The following is a 14,554-nucleotide window of genomic DNA, read 5'->3' as shown; positions in this document are numbered from 1 at the left end:
GGCAAGAAGTAAACGTGCTGTCTCCCCCTTGGCATTTGCCTGTATAATGATTGGGTATTGCCGAATCTTCAGCTTGTGACGGTCTTGGGTCCTGATATGTGTTTCTTGTAATGTGATTACGTCTGGGTGATGCATGGAGAGAAGGCGGTGTGGTTGTGATGAAACGAATACGGAACACAGTGATAGTCAGCCGTATTCGTTTCATCCCAGCACCGTCGGACTCATTGAAGCTATTCAGCTACCGCTACCAGGACCTAACAGGCTTGTTCATCCACGCCTTGACAAAGACCCTAAGTCGAAACAAGTGTTGGCTTTTCTTGACATGCAGATGTATCCACGTTTATCTGCCAAACCAGGGCATCAAGTGTGCCACCTTAAAAACCATTAAAACCAACCAGATTGACCTTTTAACTGTGTCCAGCAGTCTTTGAGCTCTTGTTGGTATAACATTACCATATGGCAACTGCCATATCCAGCGTCACTTAAGCCAGGGTTCCAGCCCCAAATTTTAATTTCCTATATGGACCTCACCTTCTGAACCCACTCCTTTTCAGTGGACACCTTCCCCCTTTTCCAATGCTGCGCCACACAACTCGTCGCTGCTACCAACAGAGTGCAGACCATATGGCCCGCCTTGCCTCTCTCTATATCCTTTTCCCGTACACTAAGCAGTAGCAGACTTGGCTCCCTCGGCCTATGCACCCCGTCAAGATCCTTCAGCCATCCCAAGACATCCTCCCAATACTTCTGAATAAGTGGGAAAGTCCACTACATATGGTAATAATCACTGTTTGTTTGTTTGCAGTGCCAGTAGAGCGAAGCAGTTCCTAGGTACATATTAGCCAAGTTTGCCGATGGGTAATGCCACCTATGTATCAGTTCAAATGCTTGCATTCTGTATTGCAGCGATAGAGTGGATCGTTTTACCCCCTACATATTTTACCCCATAACTGGTCGGTTGGATCAATTCCCAGGTCTTTAGGCCATTTCGCCTGTGTCGGTAAAATATCAGTGGGCTCGCCCCTTCACACTTCCCTATATAGTTGGGATATTCTCCCCTTTGTGTTAGTCTCCTGCAACAGCACTTTCTTAAAGGAGGTGAGCTTCCAACCTAAATTTTCTCCCCAATTTGGTTTCAACAAAACCCCCTTCAATTAGATATCTAAACACTGATGGTCAAGTCATCCCTAGGCATTCCTCAGGCGGGTCAATGGCATAAACTTGCCCTTCTCCCACAACAGTCCCCCCCCTCGAGAGCCTCGCTTCATACGACGACTGGAACCTTATAGGGGCTGCAATAAAATGTTGCAGGGGCGGTGCCCAGATACAGCTAAGAGGGGAAGGCCATGTCGACAACCAGCTGGTAGAGCTCCCCTCGCGCCAAATTGACCAGAATACTGCCAGAATGGGGTGCTCCAAGATTCGCCTGGGATTCTCTCTCTGCGGGACCCACAACCGTACCCCTAATGTTACTGGCTGCAAGATCACCTTGTCCATGTGCACCCACTGTTTCTTTGATCCTGGGTCCAAATGGTCCATGATAATCCTCAACTGGGCCACCCTACAATATGCTCCTATATCCGGAATCTGACCCCCCCTCCTCTTTCGCTAGCACCAAAGTTTTATAGGCTACCCTGGGCTTTGCTCAAGCCCATTAGAAACGTATAAACTCTTTCTGTACAGTGGTCAGAAAGCGGGCCGGAACCATTGTGGGAAGCATTTGAAAGAGGAACAATAGCTTGGGGAGGATATTCATCTTGATACAATTTAATCACGCCATCCACAATAGGCCTAGCCATCCCCAACACAGCAGGTCTATCCTCACTGTACTACACAGTGGGAGATGGTTCCTCTCAAAAAAATCTCCTGCTTCTTTTGTGATTTCAATCCCAAGATAGCGGAAGCCCTCCAAACTCATCTTGAATTCCCATTTACAAACCCGCTCACTGTCCTCCTGATTCCAATTTCCAGCTAGAGATGCAACCGATTTGGCAAGGTTGACCCTGAACCCTGATAGTTCCCTGTACTCCTTTAGATCCTGCAAAAGGGCCAGCACTGAGGCCCGAGGTTTTGCAAGGTAGAGCAGTGCGTCATCTGCGAATAGACTCACTTTATATTCCTGGCCACCCACCTGCACCCCAGTTATGTGCACATTATTCCTCAGGTCAATTACCCATGGCTCCATGACCAGAGCGTGTAATAAAGGTGACAAGGGACACCCCTGTCTCATCCCTCTTTTAGGCTTTACTGCCCTGGACCTCTCCCCATTCACCACCACATTTACTCTTGGAGTACAGGGCCATAATCCACCCCATCCACCGTCCCCCATCCCTATACTCAAGGCCCTTTCAAAAAGGCCCAATTGACCCTATCAAATGTCTTTTCAGCCTCTAGGGATAGGACCAGAGTTCCCTCTCTCTGTGTCTTAGGGTCGTTCAAAATATGTAGGGTTTTTCTAAGATTATGAGCCTTGCCTGTCCGCAATAAATCCTGTCTGGTTCGGGTGTATCAGACGGGGGGATGTATCTCTAGACGCAATGCTAGAATTCTTAGTAGGGATATAGGCCTATATGAGGCACAACTCATCTGGTCCTTACCCAGCTTAGGGATCACTGTTATGAGTGCTTTCAAGAACGTGGGTGGTATATCCTCCATCTTTTGAATGGAATTAAAGACTTTAGCCAATTGTGTCCCCAATATTTCTTGGAACAGCTTATAAAAGGCAGCAGTAAAGCATCCTCTCCTTGTGCCTTACCTGGCTTCAGATGATTAATTGGCCTCCTGATTTCCTCCCCTGTAATATCGGTCTCCAGTAGCGATCTCTCTGGCCCTATTAGTTGCGGACTGGGGAGCTTTCCCAGGTTCTCTTTAATCTCTCTCTCTCCCCTAGCATATCCGGTTGGGATCATAGGGCCTCATAATAATTGACAAAGTGCTCTGTGATACTTCCCCTGGGGCCTATCGTTTCCCCATTCTCATCCTTCAATCGGTGAACCCACCGCTGCTCCCACATTCCATGACTCTGTTTGCTGGTATTGTCCCTATCCTACCACCCTTATTGTAGAACCGTTGTTTGGTATAACGCATCTTCTTTGCCACCTCCTCCATCAGGAGTGAGTGTACTTCCTGTCACTTGTCCGTATCTCCCCCAGCAACCCGTCCCTATCAACTCCCTGTCTCATCAGCTTTGCCCTCATATCCCTCAGTTCCTCCCGTGCTCTTCCCTCCAGCAATGTTTCTCCCTTTTTTGACAATCCCCTTCTGCAATAAGAAGACCTTGTAACGTCGCCTTTGCTGCCTCCAACACTGTTTTCAACTGCACCTCTCCAGTGTCATTGGTTTCAAAATATATTGTGAGCTCTTTCTGCAAGAAGCCACGAAACGCTTGGTTTCGTAGGAGATCATTGTTTCACCTCCATCGGGATGGTCCGTTCCTCCCTTCCTCTACCCACCAGTTAGTTGTGACCATCTCGTGGTCCGGCCATGTCACTGCCTCAACCTGTGGTGATGACACCATGGTCTCCTGGTCCCTCAGGACCAGCAGGAGGTTGATTCTCGTGTATGTGTACTGTGGAGGCGAGAAAAAGGTATAACCGCCGGCCTGTGGAAATCTGGACTGCCACACATCTACCCAGAAGTGGTCTTTCAGGAGTTCTGAGAATTCTTCATATTTCCTCCCCTTTACTTTGACTCTGTCACCCTTTGCCGGCCACAGATCCATTTCTGGATCTGCAACCAAGATCAAGTCACCTCTCACCACTATCATACCTTCCCCCACTCCTCTAGCATCAAGAACACTTTCCAGAGGAAGCCCAACTGGTTCACATTCAGCGCATAGATGGGCGCCAGGGTAATCCAACTCCCCTCCCTATGCCTCTTCACCGCCACCAATCGGACTACAAACTCACCCCTCACTTGGACCTCACATAGTTGCATTGCTCGCGGTAGGAGGATCCCGACACCCTCTTTTTTGCTAGTCTTTTGCAAGGCCCAATTTGTCTGTCCGACCTCTACCCATTCAAGAGACGCTCCTTCCCCTGCCTTTAATGCATTTCATGCAAGAATAGCACTGCTATCTGAGCTTTACAGAGCATGTTTGCTGTGAGAGACCTCTTGTTCAGTGAGTTCAGCCCTTTTGCGTAGCTACCTTACAATTAACCATTCTCCCATTGTTATAACCTCAATTCTTCCCTGTCCTTGGGTCCTCTTATCTTCCAATTCAGTCATGACGCGATACTGCATGTAACACTCCCTACACCCAAACCCCTCTGAGGTGCCCAACCGTGTGTCCTACCCTTCACAAGCTGAACCACCAAGTTTACAACCCCTGCCGGGACCCTTCTACCCCCTACTCATTCAGTCTCTTCCCTTTGCAAACTCAAACCTTTAAAACTAGAACATCAACAACCAGGGATATTTTATCTTTTAATTCAACCACTCCCCAACTCCACCTCACTCCTTACCCCCCTCCAATAAACGAACAGACCTTCCCCACTGGTTCACAGGCTTGGAGTTTCACAACCCCTTTAAAACAATGAGCTCATGACAATCAGCCTTGTCCCTTTCAGGTAGCCTCCATTCTAGCAGACAGGGTGCCCAGTTTCTGAAATTTCCTCACTCCCTGCATCTTGTGCCTTCCTAGGTCTGCCTTCAGGCCACTGGGCCCTTGTCTCCCAGACACCCCTTCCTCTGTACCCTCACCCTTGCTTTCCAACTGGGGTCCCGTAGGTTCTTCCGTGGCACGTACAATATCCTCCTCTGATACTCCTCTGATACAAAGTGGAATCACTCTCCTTCCATTCAAAAATCAGAGAGAATGTATAACTCCCCCAGTATCTCACCCCTTTTTCCTGGAGTCACCTAGTCAGGGGGCCAAACTTCTTTCGTTGCATAAGAGTCTGGGCCGAGAGGTCCTGGAATATCACCACTGTGGAATCCTTATATTTGATAGTTCCCACCCGTCTTGCCTTCTCCAGGATGTTTGCCTTGTCCCGGAAGTAATGCAGGCTCGCTAACACTGGGCGGGGCTTTGTATCCTTCCCCCACAGGGTGAACCCCCAGTCCAAGGCTACTCGTTCTCCTTCCCCTCCTGGGACCATCCCTATGATTTCTTGGATCTTCCTTTCGAGTCCAGCCATCGACTGCCCCTCCTTTTCCTTTAGGCTGAAAACGCAGAGGTTGTTGCAACTCTCTCTATTATCTATGTCGTCCACCTTCAGTCCCAACTCTGCTTTCTTCCTTTCAATGTCCCAGAGATGGGTCTCCATCTGTGATTTGAGCACCCGTGAGGAGGTTTGGTTTGCCTCCACTTCGTCCATCCTTTCTTCCAGTGTTGCCACCTTCGCCTTCAAGTCTGCCACTTTGGCTCCAATGTCTGTTCTCATTCCCCTAATTTCCTCCAAGATCATCAGAATATCATTTTATATGGCCCCTATCTCTGTGGGGCAAGGCCCTCCATGAGCCTTTGCTTTCGCCATGTCACCACTTTTGGAGTATTTGTACTTTGCAAGTGTCGTTCTCCAACTCATCCACCAGGCCCAATCTCTCTGCTGTTTTGTTTCGCCTTTTCTTATCGCTGACACCTCCACCGGGGGTAGGGTGCTCCTTCCCCACCCCTCCATCTCCTGGTGACCTGAGCTCACTTCTCCTCTTCAGCAGCCCTGGGGGGGAGCGCTCCTCACTTCAACAGGGGTCCGTAGCTGGCCCCGCCGCCAATCTTGGGCCTCACCTCCTTGCCCGCCGGTAGGGGTACTTCTCCCTGCCTCTTGTGGCCCTCCGCTCCTCCTCTGCACCTTCCCAGCAGGGGTACTTATCCGCCCCCACTCCTCACCTCCAATGCATCGGGGCCCGGGCCATTGCGTGGACTTCCCTGGTCCTCCTCAGCACTCCTGGGTGAAAAAGGCTGGGAAGGTCTGCAGATCCACCGCCCGGTGGGGAGAGTGCTGCACCGGCTCCTCCTCTCATCCGCCACAGGGCTCTGAGCCGCGGTAGTGCCTTCCCTCTGCACTCTGGGCGAGGGGTGAAGTGGGGGGGGTCCCCTGCCGTCCCTCCACTTGTGGCATGCTACACACCCATGCTTGGGACAGTCTCCCGGGCCCAGCGCTGCCTTCACCGCTCCCTGCTGCCCCTTACCGCACTACTACCTCGTGCCTCGCCTCCTCACTATCCGGGCCTGCCGCCCGTTTTGGAGCTCGCTTCACTGCTGTTTCGGGTCGGGGGCACTTTATATTAACCTCGTTGTTGCCCTCTTGCTCATGCTGCTTGGGGACCTCACTTATACAGTTCCTGAGCCACCAACTCCACCACTACTCCTCTTCATCCCTGGTAGGGGCCAGAGCTCTGCAATCAGGCTGCCATCTTGGGTGTGCCCCCTGGTGGCCTCAGTAGACGTCTTTTTCAGCACAAAAGCACGAGGTCTCTCCTCCATTCTTTCCACCCACCTCAGAATGGCAGTGCAGAAACCTGGAGGGGAGACTGTCAGCTTTCTACACTGCTTTTAGACCCGAGCTCACAATCGAGCCCTCAGTCTCCATGCTACAGGAACAGAATTCATTGAGCGGAAAACAAGTGCACTAGACTACGTAACGCTGATTTTTTCATTAGATTATAGCGCTTAATTTCAGGTATAAGTCCAGGCTTGCATTTGGCCATGCTTCCTAGGTATGTATAGAAGTGCGTCATGGATTTGTATACACCCATCTTCTAGAAGTTAACTCATGCAACAGTAATCTAAATTGTTTTTCCGTTGCATCGCTACACGCAATAAATCACATCTTGTTGCCATAATAAATGCAAACTTTAACACGAGTGCGGACACAAAAGCTAGAGGAAAAATCGTGAGCATTATTTTTAAAAAGATCTCACACTTCTGACCAGTGCATGGCAAAAAGGCCTTCCTCCATAATAAATATGAATCTGCTCTGTCAACACCCTGTGCACACAAACATACAGTTGTCTTAAAGCAGCTTAAGAAAGCAGTGTTTGCACTAAGGAATAGCAAACAGTATTGTCGTCGCTTGAAGCGGATGGCAGCACAGGATTGTTGCACAAGAGCACTTCAATCACAAAATCCTATTGCAGACATGTTTTGGGATAAAGAAAAGTAACAATAAACAGCACAGTTCGCATAACCTTCTGACAGCCTTCGAGGCGGTTTCCTCTTAGAGACAAGCAATGAGCAGAGGGTTCCTGAAACAGTTTCAAATTGCGCCACACACACACACGCGCACACACCATACATGAGTGCTGCATGCCAACTCTCAGCTTGAGCAGTTGCAAAGGGGAACATTCACAACAACTTCACGCTATATGCCCCTTGATATCGTTCAACATTTTACATCACTTAGGAGATTTTGCAGCAAGAAGAGGGAGTTTATTGCTTTCCCCTTGACGTGCATTGACGTAAGGCACATTTTAGGCGCCTGGGTTTGGTACTGGCTGTTAGGGGAATGGGGATGGGAAGGCAGGGATTTCTCCACAGTTGGTGCAGCTAATTTGGGCCGGTGGTACTTCATGGTGTGTGCCAGGTAAGGGGGCCCTTGGTAAAATTAGGGGGTAACAAGCATTGTTTTTCGCATTTGTGTAATGGGAATTGGACATTGTCAAAGTTTCATATCCTTATGTTTCTTAGTTTTGATAAGTGCTTTGCTACACGTATGCATGTATGTATGAATGCATGTGATTCGTAAAGCACGTGCCTAACTGGGAAGGAACTCAGCACTGTGCACAGAGGATACACCCAGGAGGTTACAAGTAAGGGTGCAGAAGTATCATAGGTGCTTGGAAGGATATGGGGAGCAGGGAGTGGGTGAACTCCAGAGAGGAGAATTAGGGTTGAGTGGAGTGTTCAGCTATTGGAAAGAGATGTTCCTTGAAAGGTGGTGTCTTCAGATCCTTCCTGAAGTGCAGGATGGAGGAGCCAGTCTTTTCTGCTTTGGTAACTTGCTCCAGAGAAAGGCCTGTCTCCTGGGGTTTCCCTCTTACAATTTTGTGTCTCCTACCTGATGAGTCTGTGGCTTTTGGTGGAGTTACCCGCCAGACAGGGTCAGTTTCTCAGCCAGCTAGCTGGTGGTTTGGTTGTTACTGATTTGTAGGCGAGGCCGGCTGTCTTAAAGATGATGCATGCTTGTTGTAGTAGCCAGTACAGTTTCTAGAGGATGGGGGTTCTATGGTTGAATTTCCTTAGCCCAGTGATGAGGTGTTTTGCTGTGTGATGGGTGGCTTTCAGATGGATCAAGTTGGACTCTGGGACTATTTCGAGTAGGGCATTGCCACTATCTGCGAGATGTCCAGGACTTGGACAACTATTCCAGCCTAGTGCAGGGATCAAAGGATTGACTCTGCAGAGGAGCATACGTTGCCACCATGCAGCTTGGCTTTTCTTGGTGATGTGTGCTTTAAAGAGAGGTCTTAGTTGATGGTAAAGCCAAGAGAAGTTGTACTGTGTGACCGTTGATGAATGGATCCATCAAGCTTCATGCCAATCAGACTGTTCTGGGCATGGGAATGCTTGGTGGGGTGCCCTACGAGAATGAATTTGGTCTCTGTCAGGTTGAGCTTCAGGTAGGCACTTGACATCTAGGCTTGGATGAGGGACAGACAGGGCTTAAGTCATTGGAGATAGTTGAGGCAATTGATCTTTAGGTTTAGCTGTGTCATCTGCCTATTGGCATAGCTTCATATCGTTGTTGAAGAGGAGTTTCCCCAGAGTTTCCATGTAGTGGTTACTGGGTGGGGTTGGGAACTGTAGGGGCCCATCTGAACTAATTGGTCTTTGTTGGAGAGGTATGAGGAGAATCACTACAGGGCAGGCTGTTGAGAGGTCAAGTTGGACTAATAAGCAGGAGTCTCCTTTGTTCAGGATGTGTACAGCTTCATCGACAACTTGGATGGTGGCGGTCTGTGTGCTGCATCATGGTTGGGAAATGGATCAGTAGCCCTGTAGGATATTGTGCTGAGTGATCCTTTTATGCAACTGCATAGCATTGCCTTCTTAATCACTCTGCAAGGAAGGGTAGATGTGTGATACGGTAATAGTTGGACAAGTCATACAGGTTAAGGGTTTGTTTCTTCAGCAGGGAGAGAATCTGTCCCCTTTTCGGTGCATCTGGGAAGGTGCCTCCTTATGTGAGGGATGTGTTGACGACTTTGATAAGTGGTGTGAGTGCCTCACCTCTGATAACTTTCATACTAGAGGAGAGAAAGATGTATTTATATGTTGTAGGTCCTCTGCAGTCCTCAATTCCTCAATTGTCTTCAATTCAGTCCAATTTGGGATGTTGCAGGCTGGTATGAATTAGACGTATGTGGAGTGTGTGAAGCTGTCAATATGTTGCCTTAGCTTGTCTTTATAACGTGAATGAACTTTCTCCTCAGTGTATGTACCATGCGAGGGACATGTTCATATAATTATATGGACTGCTTTTTGAGGTTTGGAATGGAGCGCCATTGCAACAGTTCCTTTGGACCCTCATGCTTGGGGGTCATGCTGCATGCACAATTCCCAAGATTGTGTGGGCCCCCACCCTGCTGGCCCCTATTTTGTTATACATATTCGTGGTTGATTCTGCCTTTCTTTAATGTGACGTTAGGTGAGCCTGTTGGGCCCCGCACATTTCACCAACACAGTCCAAGATTTGCTATAACTTCAACCCAGCACCCCTTAGTCGAGGGGGACACCACACATATCATCACCACATCCCAGGGCTTCTGCCCATTGCTTTCCATATAGCAGGAGCCCACATAACTTCCGTGCCTCTGGCATGCATATCAGCAGCCCTACCCAGTAGCCACTTCACCCAAGCCACTCCAGGAATTCTGTCTGCGATTTGTACTATGCCAGGTCCTCCGCCCACCTTCACTTCCCCCTGGGCTGCACCTGGCAGACTGAGCCCTGAATTTACACCTCGCTCATTACACCACCTAGCCCACTCAACCTGCGCTGTTCTCTGTTGCCTGGGCAGCCGCGCTCACCCACCCTGGGCTTTTGGGACATAACCAAGGCCACTCAGCACACATTGATTGGGGCTAGGACGACTGTGATTGGCCTATTCAGCCCTTCAGGGTCTGGTTACCTGCACCTGAACCACCACCAGAAGAGTCCAAAGGAGCCAAATCAAAAACTCCTCAGGCAGACCTAGCTAGGCTTCGTAAGCACAAGAAAGACATTTGAAATATTCATTCAAAGATATATTTTTACAGGTGCATACATTGTAGCTGCATAGACACGGTGTTTTCTAGGCATAGTTGGGATTAGAGGTATTTTAAATAAGGATTGATGTTTTTTAAAATTCTTTTTACATATAACTGAGAAAATACTAGTGTGCTGAGAAGGCTTTGCCCAGTTACACCCAGGGCAAAGTTGAAGACTAGATAACAAAATACATCAATAAAGAACTCAGTGCACCAAAATAAAAGTGGGCAGTGTCGTGTTTTTGTTACCACCGTTAGTTACTACCTTCTTATACTGTTTACATTTAGGGGGAAGTGGGAACTTTTCATTTCTTCCCGCTATCATGTCTACCTGCACCTTACCCCTTTCTAGTGCAGCACAACCCTTGGGTGATCTCCAGACTATAAGATCTGTGTGAGACCGGAGACCGGTCAAAGGCTAGGAATATAACACATGGATTTGTAAAGCACATGTTCACCCCCGAAGGGGCATCTTGGCACTAATAATAGATGTTTATTGTTACCCAACTTAATGGTACTAATTTTATCAACCTCGGAAGGATGAAGGGCTGAGTGGACTTGCCGGGATTTTAACCTGTGTCCATGAGGTCAAACACAGACCCCTTTATTGGGTGCATTAGTCCACTGAGCCACAGACCCAGCTCATGTGTATAGAAAGCCAATGCAGAGTATTTCCTTGCCTACCCACTCCTGCTTATAGCACAGAACACCCACATACCATCCCCTGCTGTATTTTATGTCTGTCACCCCTTTGACCTATCCACCCCACTTCCCCCACCGAGGATATCCTTGGCCTGACATATAAAGACATCAAATTATGATCTGGTTTTTGCTTGCATTGGATACTGATTCCAATCCACAACCTTGGACCTCAAGCAGCTCCAACAGTACCCCTGATCTCCCAGGAACATGCCGTAATGTTGCAAGAATGGAAGACTAGGAGGAATGGACAATGGGAGCCTCACACTGAGCGCCTGGATAATCAAGTGCTAGCTTCAGGACAGGTCTGCTCTCCTGGGTGCAACAGCAGAGAGCAGACAGGACTTCCTCAAGGGCCTCCCTTTGAACCAGTCCAGTGTCACCTACCAGTTCAGGAGCCATATCTCCCAGTAGAGGTAAAGGTAAAGTATCCCCTTTCAAGTACAGTGCAGCAGGGACTAATGGATTGGGATCTGGACAAGTGCCAGCAGAGGTTTCGGAAGGAATGGTAATAGGGTGAGGTTCTGGTTCTGGTTCCTCAGGGGCACGCTCTGGACATGTGGGTATGAGAACCCACACTTGCGACAGGTCAGGGTAGTGGCCACTACAAATGCCAAACTGATCACTTTCAGCATCAGCATTGGCTGCTTCCCAATGGCCTTTTGCTGATCTCAGCATCTCAGAAGCTTCCTGGGATTAAGCCATTGTGGTAGCCTTCTGGTCTTGGGTGCAGTGTTGCTGCTGCCTGGTCACAGGCCGAGTGGGCTCCTCTGCATCTACTCATTATAGCGCAACCTCGCGCCTGACTATGATCAGGTGGTTACAGTGGAAGGTCTTTACCCTCCTTTGTCATCTTTTCTCATGTCGTTGGTAGACTGAGATCACATCCAGCTAATGCTCTATGATTTATGGTTAAGAGTCCCACTTGTTGTCTGTCTTATTTATTCCCCTTCTCCCTAGGCTAGAGATCAGCACACTGTCAGGGCGCAGGACGTGGGAGTGTGCATGCAGGGTGTGGGATTGGTGTTGCAGAAGTCTCTTGAAGGCTCCAGGCAAAGACAACAACAAAAAACAGAACAAAACAGGCAAAAAGGAAAAGGTTCCAGTGTAAATCTGTAATTCTAATACAACCCTAATCAAGTATAGATGGTATATAATGGTGGCCGTAAACCAATCGCATCACATAACCAACACCGCGAATACAGATTCGTGAGTATAAACCATAGGGCGTCCATTTTGCGTAACATTCGCCATTTGCTTTTTCTGTTCTGTAAAACATGCTTTGCAAAGCGCATTATATTCTGAAAGCTCATACACTGTACAAGGCCATAGCTTCCATGTTGAAAGACCAGCCCAGACAGGAATGCCAAACAGTACAGAAATACATTGTTTTCCTCCCTCACTGAGTCCTTGAGAGCAAGCAGAAAATGCATTTAATCAACGGCCCAGGTGCCGGCCTGTCTCACTAAAGCTGTAGCAATGGGCAGTTAAAGCATGAATTATACTTTTCTAGCAGTCCTCCTCCACGGATCTTCCTTAGAACAGGCTGACCCTGGTTCACGAATAGAAACTAGTAGATAACGCGCTTTGGAATGTCTCTCTCTTGCGAACACGGTATCCTTGCTGAACAAGTGCTTTGTGTTCTTAATAATGAAGAACTATATATGCAACTGTTGCGAAGTACAAGAAAAACTTATCATAATGGCCCTCATTAGGACCCTGGCGCTAAGTGTTTAACGGCGCCGTAAAAGGCTGCGGCGCCGTTAAACACTTAGCGCCTTACTACGAGGTCCCTTTGCGGGACCCAACCTGAACGGTTGGTTTAGACCAGCCGTTAAAGTAGGGACCTGCAAATGGACCTTGGTGCTAAGTACGGTACCGCAATTTGCGGTACCGTACTTAGCGCCTTCCCCAGTCCCATTGAGCCCTATGGGGCAAACATGGGAATAGGGAAGGGCCAATGTTCAATGGGGACAACCTTAGAATGGGGTGGTAATTCCCCATTGAATATTGGCAGACTCGTTACGATACCGGCACCAACCATGGTGCTAATAGCGCCATGGTTTAGCGCCAGTATCGTAACGAGGGCCAATGTGTCATAATGATCAATTACCGAACCCTAGCTCAAGAAGATACATTATGGGCGGTTCTGATGTGCCTTGAAGGCTGTTATTTTGTATATATGTAACTGTTCTTATGATGTTCGCTCTCTTGCATCTCACAAGGTCTGGGTTACACACGTTGCAAGACGTTAGACCCAGTCGGCCGACTGAGCATATTTTTTCTGCAATCAACCATAGTATTTGGAAATTCGAACCTTGTGTCTGTCGTATCACTAAGTGTATGGTGATTGTACCTTTTCTTCAGGGCCTAGAACCAGCCTTATCGAAGGCTTATTTGCCCTCTTTGCAGGAGAAAGTACCTGCAGACTACACCTCTCAGCAGCCTCCGGGCCGGGAACTACATAGGAACACCCACGCTGGGTGTGGCACATGCACGCACACATGCACGAACTAAAGCACAAGGCTTGTGCTCGAGTATTCAACCTAAGCAGACGCACCGGCAGGAGCTCCGGCCAAGGGGAGTAGCACGAGGGGCCACGCCCCAAGGAAGCTTCATTTCGGCCCCCCCCCCGTCGGCAGCAGATAAGTACAGCTAATGCTACGGGTAAAAAGCAAAGCCTGGAAAGACACGTGTAGTATGAGGGAAGCAGTGCTAAGCGCAAGGGGAGAGCGGAGCACCAGGGAGGAACGCAAAGCATCGAGGGGGAATGCGCAGGGTGCATAGCCCAGACTAACCACGTCCTCTGCCCCGGAGAAAAGCTAAGTGATCAGCGCATGCTGAGGTTGCAGTGATTCTGCAGCGACAGTAGTTCATCCCATGAGCACGTCTTGCATGCAAAAGGCATAGCCACGTGCGGCCATTACCAAAACCGCATATTTGTAGCCACGTGCGGCGAACTTTAGCTGCACGTTCTGACTCCTTTACTTTCAGCCAGGTGCGGCAAACTTTAGCTGCATGGTCTGTTCAACCCGTCCACCCCCGTGCAGTGAACTATCGTTCCTGCGCATTTAGAGTCACTGGTGGCAGGAGCAGCCATGCATGAGAGTGGGCATGAGCAGTCACTAATTTAGGGGGCGCTCAGACATTTGCTTTGGTTTAGGCTGCATGCACCTATAGAAACCCGCCTGGGGTGGCACCAGTGCTAGCTGCATGCACACCTGTACGCCTTGTGAGCCACATGTAATCAACAAGCAGATCACTAATACAAGTTCTCTTTGCAGCATTTGAACTGCTCCTGTTCCCGGACCTGAGAGTGCAGAGGCAGGAGGCCAGCACTCACAACCAGAGCTAAGTGCCTTTCTGGTTACTTTGTATTGTGTGTGAATGTTTTGGGATATTTGCAATTGGGTGTGAGTGTAAGCTCATATTGTACAGTTGTTAAGTTTACCCTGTGTTCCCCCAACCTATCCACTAACCCTTTCCAAGCCCTCATTCTGGTTACCCTCTGCGCAAGTACCTATCCAACCATCGTGTCCCTAACCCTCTTTCCCTGCTGGGTTCTCGGAGGCTTGTGTAAGTTTAGTCTTGCAAGCGCCAAGACCGCAGTGGGGGTGGTTGGTTCGTACCACTACTGCGTCTGGAAGCTTGAAGCCGTGACAGA

This window comes from Ambystoma mexicanum, chromosome 11, assembly GCF_040938575.1.
Source record: "Ambystoma mexicanum isolate Mex_15411 chromosome 11, UKY_AmexF1_1, whole genome shotgun sequence".
Taxonomy (NCBI): Eukaryota; Metazoa; Chordata; class Amphibia; order Caudata; family Ambystomatidae; genus Ambystoma; species Ambystoma mexicanum.
The sequence above is the reverse complement of the archived record's forward strand: the minus strand, read 5'-3'. Positions refer to the sequence as shown.